This window comes from Camponotus floridanus, unplaced genomic scaffold, assembly GCF_003227725.1.
Source record: "Camponotus floridanus strain SB8 unplaced genomic scaffold, Cflo_v7.5 scaffold140, whole genome shotgun sequence".
Classification (NCBI taxonomy): domain Eukaryota; kingdom Metazoa; phylum Arthropoda; class Insecta; order Hymenoptera; family Formicidae; genus Camponotus; species Camponotus floridanus.
Genome location: NW_020229260.1, coordinates 226,187 through 245,003, shown reverse-complemented (window position 1 = coordinate 245,003; position 18,817 = coordinate 226,187). Strand labels below are relative to the sequence as shown.

At 37.7% G+C, this 18,817-nt stretch overlaps 1 long non-coding RNA gene across 1 annotated transcript in view; it reads right to left on the bottom strand.

The window, feature by feature from the left end:
- Nucleotides 1–1,435: 1,435 nt before the first annotated feature.
- LOC112637185 overlaps nt 1,436–18,817 on the bottom strand; it is a 39,238-nt gene continuing 21,856 nt past the window's right edge. The window contains exons 2-3 of the long non-coding RNA XR_003122457.1: nt 14,423–14,487; nt 1,436–2,605 (exon numbers count right to left, since the gene is read on the bottom strand). This is a non-coding gene — a long non-coding RNA (uncharacterized LOC112637185). The remainder of the gene's footprint in view (nt 2,606–14,422; nt 14,488–18,817) is intronic.

Genomic DNA, 18,817 nt, shown 5'->3' with positions numbered 1-18,817 from the left:
AAACATTTTATAATAAATCGTGCGAAAAGGAATAAACTTTTATTAATTTTTTAATATAATAATTAAATAATTGCAATTTTTATACATATACTCGCATAGTATTTTCTTTATTAATTTATTAATATATACACATACAATACAACACTAAATATGGTTTACATATAAAAAAGCTATATCGGATAAATTTTTCACACTTTTTTTAAAAATATAAACGTATGTTATATAATTTGATACGCTTCATTATGTTCAATAACACGAGCGTTGTGGAAATATCTAAATAAACAACAGCTAATTATCGCATGATAAAGTTTGATTTAATTAATTAATTCAGTTGATCCCGCAGCTACATCGTATACAATATCCAGAGTAATTTATCGAACAACGATGTCATGTTGTCGTGAAACAAATTCAATGTACGTGTATTTTGTTTCTCGCTTTTGTGAAATTACAATGACTTTAATTAGCGACCGTTGCGAATTGTCTTTGGTAACCATTGTGAATCCAATACAAGCTTAAATGGTAACGCATATATAACGGCCGAATATATAATGTGTACGATGAATTTAACGCACTCACACACCTGAAACTTTGCTCACCTTTATTTTCTCAAAGTAAGAGAGCATAGAAACCAGGTAAAAAAAGCAAATTTCAGGCGTAAGAGTACTGTTAAGAAATAGTCCTATGATTGTAGCTGCTCCTCTATTTTCCTCACAAGAGGAGGGAAAATGGGGGCGCGAGAGGGGGATTCAAGGAGGAGGCCGCGATGTAACGTCACAAACACACCTGAAACTTTGCTCATCCAACATTAAGATTACGGGCCGAGCAAAGAATCAGGCCCACCTGTAACGCTCAATGTTTTTTTCTTTCTTGCGTTTTCTTCTTTCCATCGATGTAATGCACAGCAACAATGAATCCTAAAATGAATAAAAAGAGAGCAAAAGTTTTTGTTAATTGTCAGAGTAAATCAATTAATATACAAAAAGAGAAAAGAAGTTTTTTCCGTTTCAAAGCTTCTGCTTCCTAAAAGCATTCAACTTAAATTTTATGTATACGATTCAATAAATCGGTAGAATATTTAAACATTAGTTTAGAAATGTAAATTAATCTGTTTGCTAAGATTTCATAGAAAAAAGTTTGTTTTTCTCAAAAGTGTATTATTATTATTGAGCATCCCATATTTTTCTGGCGTGAGAAGTATGAGTTATTAAACCTGCAACAGAAAAAAACACAAATTTCAGACATGTATAATATTATCATGAGAAAAAATAATTTATAAAATTGATGACGTACATTTAAAAAAATTTTATGAAAATGAAACACAATAATTAAAAGAATAATTAAATACATATGTTTAAATATATGTATACGCTTTTACTTTGTAACATATCTATGCGTTAAAGCATAAAATTATTTAATGTTAGCTATTACACGGCCGTTTTTTAATTTCCAGTAATTATCTACCGCGACAGTCGTTTAAATATTTTTCAGTGTCCTACAACATAAAATACATGTTAAGTCCAATTAAAATTCGTTTTAACGCGCGAATTACTGCATTTTTCTCTGCCCAGAGAACTACAATTCATATAAAAAAATGTCCCGTCTCTCCCTTCTTGTTTTCCCCCTCTCCTCCTTTCTAAAAAAGATTGTAACGATAAAAAAAAAATACTGATTTATATTTTAAAACATTACTGGACGTGAAACAGTTATTATGTACCTCCGCTTTAAATTGCCGCGATGTTTATTCACTGCGACGCTTAATTCAACGCTCATTTGAACATTTTGTCGACTATACGATACATACCGAGCCCAATTAAAATTCGTGTCACTTCAAGCGTCGCTCTGTAAAACGCGATTTATGCGATTCCTCTCGTCGTTCCCTTTTATCTCCAACTTTTCCGTATGCGCTGCAGCAGGGCGAATTATGACCGGAGAAGAGGGGTGGGAGGGGGAGCGCGGACGTTGTTCCTCATGTTCGTGAAAGCGCCCTTTCTTCGTGGCACACGGCGCGCGATCGTGCGATGAATCGCACGATAGCGAGAACTCTGGAGGAGGAGAAAGAGAAAGAGGAGAAAGAGGAGAAAGAGGATCAGAACGGAGGAGAGAACGGAAGCGAAGCAGCGGGCTAGGTCGTCCAAGGAGGAGGATAGAGTGCGCTTTCATTTGGCGTGCACGCACGTGGACGTACAACACACGTAGGAGAGAAGAGAGAGAAGTGATCATCGTGGTACTCTCGTGGAATGCGAGCGTCAGCAGGAGAGATAGGAGATTACGTCAGACTCCGGCTCCATTTAAATGCCCGGCATTGCTGAAATTGGTCCGAGGTGACCCCTGACTTTGGGAACCGTCTCGTTTCTTTGTCCGGGCCGCTCCTCCTCCTCCTCCTCCCTTCTTTACTCTTTCATGAGAGATAGGGCGCGCGAGTATATCCGTTGGTACAAAGGGACGGTCACGAATTCGGTGACGAGAAGAAAGTCTCGAAAAAAAAGCCCAGATATAAAGAGACGTCATCGCGTTATCGTCCGGTTAATCTGGAGTCTTGCTTCAAACCAGACACGCACGGGGTCGACTGACACTTCTACCCTCTCTCCACCTCGTTCTCCAGTCTCTGAAAAAGGGAATGGTAAAAACGTTCTAGTTAATAGGAATTATTTTTGCGCGAGAGAAATCTTCTCGATTCCTGACAATTTTCGTTTTTCGTAATAATAGCACCGTCGTCGTTAAATTCGTGACGTGTTGACTCGCACACGACCGGCACCACTTCTCACGGCAACTTTCGGGAAGGCATTAATCATGCAACTCGGGAACTACTTGTGTATGATTCGGTTGGGCAAACAACACCGGCTTTTGAGGTCGAATACGCTAATGTCGGCGCACCAACACGACGTACACAACGCCGAGGGATTAATATTCTTTTGTCGTGCGCGCGAGTCGCTCTCGGAATCGTTTGTTATTCCGGCTGCCTCACAAAATCCTCGCCACGGCGATGATATTCGTGTTCCTGTCTACCCTACCTGTACACCATGCACCACACAGTCGACCGTTATCTTCCGTTTAGATATGCAGTCTGGAATAGGTAAACGGACAAATATCTCGCGTTAGAAAAGAAGCGGATGGAGCGTCGTTTTAATTCCCGACTATTTTCACAGAAAAAGAGGCAGAATCGAATCCAATCTGTGTTTGCCTAGACAATACGGTCCCAGATTTTCGTTTTTTTTCGAACAAATTTTGAGTGAATTTTTCTCTTCCCCCGATAATTTAATTTCTGATTGTTATCGCACGATGTAAAATTATTAAATTAAATATCTTCAACCATGTTTATTTAGATTGCGTTAATTAAATATGTTTATTCTTTATTTCTGATAGGAAAGACACGCTTTTCAACAGCACACACACACATATATATATACATAATATTTTCAAGTATAACACGTATTTTAAAAGTATCAACTTCCTCTTCCATAAAAATGTTTTACGCGGATTTCATTTTCCTTCTTTTCAATTAGTTTTTCAAGTAAATTTCTCTCTCAGAGCAGCAATTTAATTTGCGAATGACGTCGTAACATAGGATTATTAAATTTAATATCTTCGACATCATTTATTTGGATTTCATTAAAAACATTTATTTTTCAACTAATTCTCGACAAAAAGAAACTGCGTTTTTCAATGATACATATATATTCAAGAATATTAGACGTATTTTAAAAATATCGAACTTTGTTTTTTAAAATATTCTGGATATGTAATAGTGCAAGTCCCAAAAGAGTAGCTCTCACTGTCTATCAAGAAATATAAATCTGATAAAAGCCTCTGTGCATGTGTGCACGTGTGTATGCGTTGCTCAAAAGACACTTGCCGGAAATTCTTTGAAAAACGCGGAGTCTCCTTTAAGAGTCTTTTTCACCCTTCCTGCATGATGGAATCTCGAATTTCCTAGCGTGACTCGGTTCGTTCTCGATTCTTCGCTCTTTTCAACCAAAATTGATCGATCTATCCTTCGCAAGGATAAGGTTAGCGGACGTCTGATTTCTGACCTTCCTTTTTCAGAATGACGATGATAATCAGCGAACGATTCTTTCGAGAAATATAGAAAGACTATTTTTGAATCCAGTAAATTATCCAGATACAAAGACAATTTTGAAATAATTACATTTAAAAATTTATATAATTTTATAGATTTTTAAAAATTTATATAATTTTATAAAGACTATTTTTGAATGCAATATATTACTCAGAAATAAAGACAATTTTGAAATAATTACATTTAAAAATTTATATAATTTTAGAGATTTTTTTGTTATTTAAAAAATTGACGAAAATAACTTTTGAATTAATTAAATCGATAGATGGACTGATCATCTCTCCGACTGACCTCGCTAATCTCCATTATTATTTTGCAATTCTCGATTCTCAGATACGCGAATAGATTTGCATAGGTAGGTGTGAGATATACAAGGCCAACAGGCGAAACGGTCGAAAAAACGCTTATGAGCGAGTTTGATGGAACATTTATCCCGGCTCTACGAACCGTCGCTACGTGGGTGATCGATCAACCGTCGTTTTCGACGGTAGCAGCGATATTTCGCGAAATATTTTCGAGGCACCATTTTCCGGTTCGCTGCGTTACATTTTACACGCGCGTGTGTGAGCGAATTTATATCATATATTCGGCAAAACAATTATTCCCGTGTGAACGAGATTATTTCTCTGTCGATTTAATTTTCGATGGGCCTCATCAATATCTCTAAAGATTGCCTTTTTGGATTCGCGTCTGTTATTTATATACATTTGCATATTATTACTATTATTGTGATATCAATGTTTTAAATTATAAATCACCCTCTTTTCTCACCATAAGTCCGCAAATATCTCTTTGTTTTTAATTTTAAAAAAATCTTCTCAAGAAACTAGAGAAAAAATTTTTCTCAAGAAAACTATTATTAAATTTATACAAAAATTAATCTTAAAATGAAAAATTTCTTTCTTAGAGTTCAACTTTAAATTCATGAAATACGTTCCGCAAGTATCACAACGATAGTTTTAGGACATCCTGTATACGAACGTTTAATGTGCATCGGAAATAGCTGTCCGTGGGTTATATAACGGTATAATGATGCACGTTTCGCTAACAAAACCAGGGAGTTAAGCTACTCACGTCTGGTTTGTTCATGAAAAGGAGGAACATGAAAAGAGGAAAGACTGAAACTGAGACTTGGCGCAAAAAGAGTCGGCGTTTGACAGGAAGTTGACCCACGTCCGGTTCTAATGTATTTCCGGCCAGTTATACGGCTATCAAATCGCACAAGTCTGCGGTTCCGACGTTTTATTTCTTTCGTACCCTTTTTCGTTCCATTATAATCGCCATCCTCGGGTCTTTCTGGGTCCGAATTAACAACATATCAAGACATAATTGAAAGCTCTATCATTAACATATTAACGTTTCCTTGCTTGCGATCGCGCAGCATTTTCATGGGTGAGAGATCTTTGTAGAATAAATCATATAAAAAGGAAATGGCTATGTTAAATATTTTGTTGAAATTAATCTAAAGTTTTTTCGTTATTAATAACTTGTTTTAATCAAGTATACTTGAAGAAAAAAATTTCTCTTGAGATTAAAAATTTTATTCGAGAAATTTGTGAACCCGTGATTTATATTTCTAAAAGGTAGGGGAATTATATTAGTACTCGAAAAGTAGATGAGAGCTAAAGTTAAGTTCATAAACCCAATTGATCGTTGTACAACTTCCTGTAAAGGCCAACGGAAATTAAGTAACAAATCGCGTATCATGTTGAGATGCGCAGAATAAAATGAAAATAAACTTACGATGAGATCTCTCTGTCTAACGACTTTTTTTTCCTAAACGCGTTAAAATCACGCTATAACCATTTGCAATCGCGGCAACTCGTAGAACAAAGAGAAGCAGGATTGCAGCGGTTAAAGTCGACTCCGCTCGCGAAAACAGGTCCGTTAACGAATCGATTGAAATGGAAATCGATTGAACAAGCACTCGGCCCTTGTTACTCCCCATTTCCTGTCTCTCTGTCTTCCTCTTCTTTCCCCCCACCTAATGTAATTCTTTCATAATACGGATAGTTTCGCGAAACAGAAATCGCGCTTTCGAAATCTGCTAAATAGACGAGACAGAGAGAGAGAGAAAGAGAGAGGGGGGGGGCGGAGGATGAGGGATAATTGTATTGTAATTGCATCCTTCGAGCTACGTGCGTCGACGGAGAGAAAGAGAGGAGCGAAGCCGAGTCACGGTTGACCCGATTTTTTTCTCCACTCTCGCAAGAGTACACGCCAGTGTTCCGAACTGAAACTAATAACCCGCGATGAGAGGGGAAGAGGATAGCGGCAACCGGGAAGAAAAAGGCAGAGAAGAAAGACGGAGGGCAATGGATCTGAAGTGGCGTTCGTTGTGGAGTAAGAAGAGAAGATCGGAGCTGTGCGAGAGTAGAAACTGCGGATAAAAGCGATGCGGAAGGATAAATTATTCACAGGGTGTCCCGCGTAATTGTAATCGTCGATTATATGTCGATTGTATCGCGGTTCTTTATGAGTCGGGTTATCCCCTTTGATGTTTTCATTATCGCCAAAATCCTTTATCCTCTCACGTCGTTATAGATATAAATGGCCATTATTGAAAAATTCTTCAATTTTATTTTAAACTCAATATTTTCGCGATCAAAAAATAAAGAGAAACCGATTTCTCAATTATAAATGAATGAAAGATTTTTTCCCGAAAATGATATTTTATTAAAATTAAGATTGCTCGTTCCGCGAAACCTTGTGCAATATATAATATTTAATGACTAATTTTTACTAAAAAGGTTCTTGGAAAAAAAGAAATGATATTTATACAATATGTTATTTAATTAATTACTATATCATTGTAGACTTCTGAATTACTCCATTTTATTTAATTACTCCATTTTACTTTGTTAAAATGGGAACTTTTATCTACAAAAAATTGTAAAAAAAATTCGTAACAATTTTTAACTCCCTGTTTTTTTTCTATCACCCCGAAAATTCCTATAAAGAAAGGGATGGGGATTAGGGGAATCCGTCATCGACGAAGGTGCTTCACGCGAAGTAACGACGCGCTTCGTACATGTACACCGTGAAACGGCCCTTTGTAAACCTGAACGAGACAAGCGTCGATCGATAAGCGCGTTATATGCATTAGGAGACGTGGTGAAAGAAAGTGTCTTGTTCGACTAGGAAAACGACGAAGAAGCGACGAATCTGCGCGAGCGCGTTCTCCATTTTCGCCGGAAGTACGGAACACGCTATTATGTCACGCCTCACGTTTTGTCACGCGATATTACGAGTGACGAAAGAGAGAAAATAATCTACCTCGCTTTTTCTCTTTATCCGCACATTTTACCCTTTTATACGGATACCTTCGAGGGAGAGAGAGGAGGGAGCGAAAAATCCGTAGACAATTATTTCTCGCGTAATATCCGATGAATAAAATCTATCGATGAGCGAAAAGCGTGGGCAGAAGTGGAAGGATATCTGATTCGATAGTAATCTTATTAACGGTATTATTTATTGACGTGGCGCGTTGGATAACTCGCGTAGGGGCTCGCGTGACGTAACACAGGTACTACGTCTCTATTTCTCGATTCGAGCCGTCTCTTGCGGAACGATCGATCGATCGAGGGCGAAGAGAACGCGCGTCGCGCGGAAACGGAAACGACGGCATCCGACGACGTTAAAGTCCAACGACGCCGTTTCAGCGTCGCGAAATAGATCACCCGGCTTATCCGGCTTTATAGCCGACGGCGAGTACGGCCGAGAGAGCCGTGGAAGCTTTTTCGCGCGCACGTACCGCGAGTTATTTCAACATAATCGCTCTGCGAACTGCCAGGCGACGAGAGAAAGAGAGAGAGAGAGAGAGAGGGAGGGAAGAACTAAAAATTCGCTTCGGGAAAATATGATTTGCTTGATTCACATGCAATTCCCTTCGCAGAAATACGGACGATGGGGTGCCTCGAGCACATTTTTTAGCGAAAATTTTGCGAAACATATTCGTCCGTTATTCTGATTGGTCCTCTTCGAAAGATCTCTACTCGTCATCATTAACGCGACACGATACTCCGCGTTTAATGTATGTTAATTAATGAAGAACATACGTGGGTTGCGTTGACAATCAACGAGGCGACATAAGCATACGTGGGATGCTTGCACATATTCCTAGGTGCATATAGATCTTTGATATTCTCTTAAGGAAAAGTACTCTCTGCGCTGTTGACAACTTCGAAGAGATACCGCGTCCTCAGAATTTGAGATGTGTAACATTCTGCATACACGTTGCTCACGTAGCTCGCGTACTAGACGACCACGAGAGAGACAGAGATAGACAGACAGACAGAGCGAGAGAGAGAGAGAGAGAGAGAGAGGGGGAGAGAGAGAGAGAGAGAGAGAGAGAGAGAGAGAGAGAGAGAAAGAGAGAGAGAGAGAAGTGGATGTAGATCTCACCGTTGTGTACGCTCGATGTAATCGTGTTCCTTTGATGCGAGACGATGCGCATCGCAGGAAACTCGTCTCGGTATACATCACAGACGAAAACGCGCAATCGCGGCCTGAATGTCGCGCTGCGGAATGTGCCTTCGTGTAAACAGGACGATGATGTGCTGGCATCAAACAACACTCGGATATCTCTCTAAACACTGTGCCACCTTGTTACATTACGTCACTCGGGAGTTTCTTGCTTCCTATCGCGAGCAAATTTCGCATACGCAGCGCGGAGCGAGCAATCGTGCTACAAAATTAGACACACTGTGCCTTATTGAATCGTTCAACGCGCGAAATGCGCAGAGACGAGATCGCTCTCTCTCTCCTCCTCTCTATTTCTCCAATATAAAATAGTTAAAAATAACGTAGCACGAAGAGAGAGAGACAGAGAGAAAGAGAAAAAGACTTTCAATCGAATCATGAAAAATAATGGAGAAACAATATATACATTTTTTTCGCATGTAAAGCTTGATGAATGGAAACAATTTGGAAAATTTTCAGTTTTTTTTTTTTTTTTAACAATGTCTGTTACACATCGTGCAATATACTCTGCAAGAAAGAGAGAGAAAGAAAGTTTAATTGATGATACATCGATTTAATGAAATAATCTGGAAAACAAAAATTAATAAAGAAATAACTAAATATAATTCAAGTTAATAATTTTAATTTGATAAAAAAAAAAAAAAAATGAAAGATATAAATATGCCCGCTCAATTTTTTTTTTTTTTTTTTTTTAATAGCAAATGTTCTTCCGCTCTTCTCAATTATATTACCGCGTGCAATAAATTACGTCATCGATAAATTCTCGCGATACAGTTTGCATCGCTCGTATCGTCGTCGACCCTGATAAGTCTCGCTCGTTGCGGACGCGCGAAATATTTTTATCGCCTCGAAAGCTATTTCGCGCCGCATCCGGCGGCGCATTTTCCGGCACCGCTCTTCCCCAGGCTCGTTAGTTTTTCCCCGTGTTGCGCGTCGCGTCGCCATTCGTCAGCTTCCGCTCGGTGTATATTTTCAAACGCGCGGTCTCGTACATTTTCCCTGATTTCGTAACGCGTCGACGTATAACGGCGTGACGCAATCCTGTACGAGGAGAGCCCGCATCCCAGAACAAGCGTGCTCGCATGTGAGAGATGTGCTCCTCCCCCTCTCCTCTCTCTCTCTCTCCCTGTCGTGCGTGTAAAAAAAAGCCACACGTACGAACGCATACACACGCGTGCAACGTAGACTCGGAGCTCTATTGCGCGTAGCGCACTCGCAATAACGCCGTGACCATATGCCTCGAACACGTGTGGTTGTATAAATAAGCTTTATGACGTCATCCCGAAGCCGCATGATTCTGTCGCTGCGTTCCCTCCCCCTCGTCTGTTCTCCTCCCTCTGGCTCTCTTTGAGACGCACAACGCTAAATTGCGTCGTTTGCTCCGGATTCTTCAGGCCTGAAGATTGTACGGGAATGTAACAAGAGGTGCGAGATTAAAATGTGGGTTGAAGAATAGAACTTGGGAAAGTGTAGGTAATAAACACGCGGATAATGTGAACCAGACTTTGAAATGCGCTGATGTTTAATTGATGTACTTTGTGGCACTGCTACGGTTATGACATAGATTTGTGGAGTTTATTAAATATTTATAGTCGAATGTCAGACCCGCGAGTGCAAAAATACTAGACGTCAGTATAAAAAATGAGAGAGAAATTAACGAGAAACTCGATGTAAAGATTGGTCAACAAATTATCATCAAAATTGCGCAGAGTTTAATTCCTTCAATTTTTTTCCCGTGCAATTATTCAGATTTTATCTAAACATTTATTTACATATCATAGCCGGATTGTTGAAAACGTTTTCATGTTGGAGATTTGACGAGACAAATAACGTCACGCGTGACCGCTAATTGTGTGATTCATTGAGAAGCAAGCATATACACCGAGATAAGATTAGCAATAGAGGGAATGGTTTATTTGTTCCGCGATATACTGTAGAATCTGCTCTCTCGTACTGGCGTGCTCGTTCTATTGGAGCGGCGCAATAAATAATCGGTCAGAATAGAGTCTTACGTAACGAGAAAACAGATGGTCCGATGGAGATCGCGAAGAAAACGTCGCCCTAGAAAATCGCGTCCGCGAAATTAAAATTGCCCCATTACCAGGCGACGTTACATGATGGCGGCAATATAAATCCATACGTAAATAACTGTAACTGCTAATGCAAACAAGCTTTACGGCCGTTTCGCGCAATCCGCCCGAGCAATTCCGACGATTAATACTTGGCATCGAACTCGCGATCGCGACGTTTCGCCTTCGGAATTTCCATCAAGGCTCGCGGATTCGCGGAATTGCCGTAAGGCACTTTAACTGACGGCGACAGTTGAAATGGATTTCAGAATTTCCCATTTCCCGTATATTTCCCCAAAATTGCCTATAAAGAACGCGAATCCTTAGGGAATATATACACTCTCGCAAACGCGCACGTTTATCCTTTACTGCCGCTTATATTTTGCAATAGAATTGCTAATGAAATTATTACGAATAAAATCTCAATTTTTGAATAATATTTTACAAGCCGCTATTTTTTGAATAATATTCGTGATACCGCTGGCATTACATTAATAACATTCACTTAAGGAAAGCTACGTAATCTTCTGTGAGATATAGGTGTATCATTTTAATTATAGCAGTGATTTAGCGTACGAAATTACGATCCATTAAAAGAAGGTCGAGATCACTTCGCGAAGTCATACGACGCGTAATGAGACGTATTTAAAATTATTCCGAATGGATTCGGTCAAAAAAGAAACTGTTTCGCGTAATTATCCGCGCAATTTATTCGCGATGGCACCTCGCGTCGCTTAACATAAGAATGTTGAACGCGAGCTTACCGTCCCTTTTCTTTCAACGGGAAAAACGAGTGGCTATGAAAAGTTTAAGGGAACGGGGATGACGATACACATAGCGATGACGAGGGAGAGGAGAAAAAGGAGGAAGACAACTTTCGCTTAAATCCGCGATAAGTATGCGCGAAATGTATGAAAGAAATTTGGTGCATGTGTGGAGCAACGAAAACATTTGCAAAAACACGCGAGAGCACGCTTTAAGTATCATTGTTGCAGTCCTAGAATTCTTGACGTGCCCTCTATAAATTCACCGTATCTGAATTATGTTATAAAACCGTTTCCTTTTGATTAATATTAATCTTGGAAGAATTTTTCCGTCTGTAGATTAATACAAAATTGTAGGTAAATTTGATTTTCAGATATTTTTCAATTCAAAGCGAAATTAAATTCGCGTTTCTTGAAATTAAGTTCTTTTATTATTTATCGATATATCGGTAATATTTTATAAATCTTTATGATTATATCAATCCACGAAATATATTCAATAGCGAAAAACGTGAAATGTGTGCATTTCAACTTTTCCTTACTTTTCATCTTTTTTTGAAGTATTTTAAATTATATATGTATATTCTTCTTTATATATTTTTTTTTACGATTTGTACAACTAATTGTGTTGATTCTGTCAAAATGATAGGAACGCGCAAGGGAATTGGAAGCAAAACGCTGATGATGTTTAGAACGTTAGAGGTGATGAAGACTGTGTAAATGACTGAGAAAGACGGTGGCGACTGCGTATCTCTTTCTTGAGAGAGAAGGAAAGAGAGAGAGAAAGAGACTCATTGCGACACAATAAGAAAGGCAGTTGGGAATCGACGAAAGGGGCGACGATAGTTAAAGAACAGGCGGGATGCGGGGATGTACCGTACAAAATGCGACATTACCGGGGACAAGCGATCATTAAGGCCACCCCCGTGGCTAAACAAAAGGATCATTGAGAGACTTAAGCGAGGCTGCAGGCAGTTTGGAAACTAGTCGCTCGAATTGTACATCGCCACTTTCGCAAATTCTGTCTCTTTCTCTTTCTCTTTCTCTCTCTCTCTCTCCCTCTCCCTCTCCCTCTCTCTTTCTCGTTGGCTTTTCTCTTTCATCGTTGTACGCCTCTGCGCTTCTCCGTGTCGGTGCACTTTGACCTCTGGACAACGGGAACATCTCCCACGGGTGCCGTGCGAGTTTCCATTTTGATTTCGTGGTTCAATTGATCCCTGGTTTGAACCTTAACAGCACGAATTTTCGCTCAAAGGTACAAAATTGTCTTCTATTAATATCTTTTATCCAAAAAACAAAGTAATAAACTTTTATACCACTATTATATATGTAACATTTCTCAAGAATATATTTTATTAAATTATTTTCTTCGACTTGAATATTTTTCATCACTTAATCAAGAATTGTAGAATAAGAGAAACTATGTTAATTAACTTAAGAAGAGATATTGAAATTAAGAACTTTCTTGTTTACTTCAACTTAACCTTTTCGGAGAAAAGCTGCGTAATTATGCATAATTTGAAACTGCAAATATTTCAATCTTTTGTAAAAAAATAAACAGCTCGTAATACAATCCCGTTATTTCGCATAATACATTATGCGCATCGTAGCGTAAATCTTCATACATTATCTCCGCTGTGCTCCGCTATTAGATTCAATTGCATCGCATGTATACTGATTGACCTAATATTATCGATTCTCATACATCGAAGAGATGGATACCCATAACTCGCGCTGCTTTTCACGGAGCTCGACATCAAGATATCTCTTCACCGGGATAAAGTGGAGAAAAAGGAAAGGATAATCTCATTTCTTACCGACAACGCGACAGCCAAACGTCGTTAACGTATATATCGTCATTGAAATCGGATTACACGTGCACTGCCGTTCACGCGTGGGTGCAAAAAGCACAGTAGAAAAGGGAAAGGGAATAGGAAGTCCACCGCCGGACGTAATTCCTCTTCCTTCTCTTTTTCTGAATTTTTTTACACAGACCTGATCGTGCGATTCGAGGTTTCAATCCCGAGGAATTCATTTTCTCGCCAGTCGGTCGGTACAAGAGTGAATTTACGAGGATTATGTGTTTCTAGACCGATTCTAAGCCGCGTGAAAATGCGGTCCGTTCGCTATTTCTTTTTTTTTTTTTTTGCGAGCCCCGGCTTAATGCTAATCCCGAAATCAGAATTTTATTACGGACAGGTTTATGTTTACGCTTTTATTATCCGCGTGACGCAACCAAGGACCTGATGTGACTAAATCGAAATGGTCTGAAATATTGTTATCGTTGCAGAAAATTTGATGCTGAAAGATAATTCAATTTTCTACCTTGTACATCCAAGAGAACATAAAATGAGTTTTAATTAATAAATATAATAGAAACTTGGTCTTTTCTTTCTCGCATAATTCACATCGTTAATTTCAATGAGAGATCAGCAAGTTGCAAGCTAACGAATCCCATGCGAATCACGTGAAAAATTATTTTTGCATTATTTGCGCATTCGTCCGCGCGGTTAGATGTCTCATGGCGACCGTAACCGAATTTACATAGGGTGCACCGCGACGCATCGGAGCCGTTATCGACTAAATAAACTGGAAAATGGTTCCTGGCTCGTGGAAAATGAACCCTGCCGCCAAAATTGCCACCCGATGGAGCCGGGTTTAATTAAATATATCGAGTTAATTAAGTATCTGCATTTTCATCAATATTAATATCATTTACATAAATCAAGTAATAATGGGTAATGTGGGATGTCGCGCACGCGCCCAGTATTTTATCACAGTAGGAACGATTACTCAAGTCGCGCAGCAATTAATTATCTTTATGGGGATCGACACGCGAATGTATTACACACATTAGATATTCTGTAAATTACACAGAGACGTACGTTATTTACAATTGCATTTTATTCAAACACAAATGTAGAAAGTAAATTAAAAGATAATATCTATATCGAGACTGTAGATTTTCATGGATTCAGCATTCAAATATAATTATTGATAATATATAATTATTTTATCTTTTATCTTACCTTGATTTTTTTATTTTGATTGTGTCATCATCCTTGTTATATGCAATCCTTTTTTATTTCATTATCTGAAACAGAAAAAATATTTTCTTAATTGAAATGTGTGAGTCAAATTAAAATTGAGTTAACATGGAATGAAATTTTTTTTCAAATATCGCAGCATCTCGAAAAATTAATAATCTTATAGACAAGAATTTTAGTTAATCATTAAAAATTATTATTTTGCATAAATCTTAAAATGTAAGTTTTATAAAAAGATGTTTCAGATAAAAGTCGCACTTTGTTTTACAAAGATAACTTTAAAATCTTGAAAAAGGCCTCAACTCGAAACAGAAGCGTGCAGATTGTCTCCTTCGAAATTTAGCAATCTTTTATCTCTGATATTTTCATAGCAATATTTTTCTATAAATCATTTTTAAAATTTATTACGGATCATAATTTTTTCCGACACATTTTATTACAAGATACATACGTAAGAAGATCATTAAGGGAACGATATCACTTCCTTAATAAACGTTATAAATCACTAGAGAACGACAATCATCAATTATCATTAAAAAGTGCTACGGTGTCACGACTGTTCCTCTGATTAACCCTATTAAATATTAGATCCCCCATAGAGTCCCAAGATCTGTGTCAAATCTCTCATCTGTTGGAGCGACGCGTATAGACATAGAGTCGCATTCCAACGAATCATCGTCCTAATCATCATCGTGCCGCCGTCATTACCGTACGCTGCATTCGGAAAAGAATATCTCGCCTCCCACGCGCGTATCATCGTACACGTATACGCGTGCATAGGTACATTTGTGCGCCTGGTGTTGTGTCCGGCTCGACGGAGGGAATCGACAATTTGACGGATCGATAACCGTTCAACATGCTGGCCGACTCGATCGGTCTCTCTCTCTCTCCCTCCCTTCCTCCCCCCCCTCTCTCTGCATGTACATTCCCGCGGGATTGCTCGAAGGCGTGAAGGCATAGCCATTATTTATGAAAGCCGTAAATCACGATCGATCGATCTGTCAGATCGATCGCGTTTACCCGGTCGCTTGTTCGCACGCGCTCCAACGTCGGTCCCATCGTTCGAGGAAACACTTTGACGAGAGATGCCCACGTATATGATGCAACTATCATGGCTATATCGCTGTGACACTAGTGGAATTATACCGGGCAAACACAATATCGCGCGTGCGATGTATCCCGCATACATCTATTGTATACATACATACGTTGCGTATACTTGCGTCTCCGCGACGACGTCGAGACATTATTCTTCGTCGACTATTTACCGCATTCGTCGCTATTTACCGCGCCTTATTACTCTTTATCCAGAGAAATAGAAATATTAAAGAGGCGCGCGAAAAGTGGCGTTATAATTTAATATTATAATATAATGTTAAAATTATATTATAATTTAATATTATGTAATATTAAAATTATATTATAATTTAATATTATAGAATGATGACATTTATAGGAAAATGGTTTTAAAAAATGTATACATCAAATGACACCTTACTTATTTAGAGAAAGACACTTTTTTACATTCGTCACTTAATTTACCATAATTAAGTCTCTTGTCTCGCCTGCATTTCGCTCATTATTCATAGTTCATCAAGCTGAAGCTTTCTTGCACAAGACAGCTCAAATTCCATCGCGTAGAAAGCGCTGCGATGAGCAAGACAGAATTTCTGATTAATAGATGTCAGCAATTTATGATGATTATGCCCCCTCCCCCCCAATGACACCGCAGAGATACAGTTAATTGCTTAACAGGTGTCGTTTACTGCTTATCACGCCTTCGAAACGCTCTCGTCGAATCAATAAAGCAGTAATTAATTGTAATATGCGTCTTTCTTCCAGATTAACGGCAAAGTCATTGTATAAAGACACACTCGATAAATTAGAACGACTGAAATTCCGTCACGTAAAGAGTTTTAGAATAACGAATCTTTTCGTGTCAATTGTCGCGTGAAGCTGTGAAAAGAAGCTTTTTCCCACTGTAACTTGTAAGGACGATGATCATTATAATACTTAAAGCTCTCGTGTGAATAATGGTAGACTGGTATATAGTCACGTTTTTCTTACTTTGACGCGAATCGAGATAATGCTGAGAGTTTCACATCGCTGGGGATTTCATACATTCATACGCAGATATTAACGGCATTTTATGCGCTTAATTGGCAAAAAAGAACTTTTCTTTTTCACATTTTTCGTTTTTCTGGCGCACACATTTCAAGTTGTAATATTTTATAATAATTATTTTATATATTACATTTGTTTAATCAAATAGACTTTTTTTACAAAATTTTTATTCCAAGATATAAAGAACATAATTCAAGATGTATCTAAAGCTGTGTGTATTAGTGAGAAAATGGGAAAAGTAATGTCGTTGGATTCAATTTTAATCGAACGATTACAAAGTGATTGAAGTAACATTATTTTCGAATTAGTCGTATTTCGTATCAAATTCTGCAAGGGGAGTGTCAAACTCGAATAGATAAACAAATTTAAAAAGCGCTTACTGACAAATTACATGATGACACGTCAGTTTAAAGGAATTTTACCCGGGATTTGACCTAGATTCGCGTCGGCAGCTACAGACTATGGAAATTGTGGTCTAACAAGCTTGTTAGCTTCACCGGAAGGAATGCACCGCCAGTCGATTCGTTGCACATAGCAAATTGCGAATAACAATGGTTAATTTAACAAATGCAGACTACAATTTAAATTTATACGTTATTAATGAGATAAATAATACAATTTTGATAGAGTCAAAGAACAATCTTTAATAGTGCCGTATTATTATCACAGTAGAGAATATAAATATAGAATATTTACATGTAAAATAGGAGTAATCACAGAAATAAATCGTAAATATACAAAAATTAATAAATTATTCTGTGGAAATAACATGATTTTTTATCATTATGCAAGTAAATATTTTCTTTAAATATTCTCCCTTGCTTACCATTTTCGTTCTGTCGAAAAACCTGCTATTCACGATAGCGTGTGAAATACAACAAATAAATAATCGCTAAAATATTTATAAATGATGTGATATTTTATTATTAGATATTTATATATTAAAATGTAAAAAACAAAAGGAAATATTAAATTGTATGGTATTGCGTGTATGGTATTTGATTGAAAGCTCACTTACTTTTGACCTTAATGATTCTTTTAAGAAGAACCGTATTTCTCGTTCAAGAGAATTTGACTCTTCCGGTGCGCATATTACAACGGTCCCATTATTTAATGCCGCCCGCACCTGCCTGCAACAGGTGATGGGGGCCCGCGATCTCTCGGGCCTCTCGGGTACCGGGGCACGTGCCCTTGATGGAGAAACGTGTCGCTCCGAATAGCCGCGTATCGCGAAATACAATCGACTTGCCATAAAAAAAACAGTGAAATCGTTCCTGCCGATGCGTGCTTCTCTCTTTATAGCATATTCGGATCGTCGATTCGGATCGAGGGATTCTACGGGTAAAAGACCTTTAAACTGACATCGTGTCGTACATCACTTGTATCCGGGTGAAACGGGAACTTGCATAATACACGTATCGTCTCACGTGATCGCGTCGTTTATAGGCGAATAAATTGTTGCGTGGTTATTTAACTATCTCGAGATTTTTTAATGCACAATATATTTTAATGTATATATTTTCTTTTTATCTTGTGTACATTTTAGTATATTTATTTTAATATGTAATATTTATAATATTTATAATTATTTTAATATATAATATTTAGAATAAAATGCGAATGAAAAATCAATTATTCGAAATATATTAACATAAATAAAATTAATATCTGTGCGATGGCATTGAATTGATTCATGTTGATATAAATCATATAAATGCATATCATCGCGAACGTTTTAAAATTTCAATAAAATTAGGCTTAGAAATAGTCATATCGTTCATTTGAGACAATGTACACGAAACCAGTCAGTATTTTTCCTCTTTCAATACCGCCTAGAATTACACGACACAATCGTTGTGTCCTTGTATGAAACACCCACGTTGCATTATATTACAAAACTCTTGCCTTCATACCATATTGCGTCGTGCTATTATTTCATTTTCGATCATCGATTGTGAGGAATTTTTTAATTTTACGAAAATTTTATTAAATGAAGAGAACATTGAAATTTTGTCGGATCTACGTATGTATCTGCAGAAGCTTGAATATATCTATTTCTACGAATTTAATTTAGAATTAATATATTTATAAAATAATATTAACAATTATAAAATAAATATATATTTTCAATAATTTTCTTATACAGATTATCACATTATTAAATAACAGCTTAAATGCATAAATAAATAGTTAATAAATAACATCGATTAAACTCGGCATATTGCGTTTGAAAAATATCGGAATATACAGAGG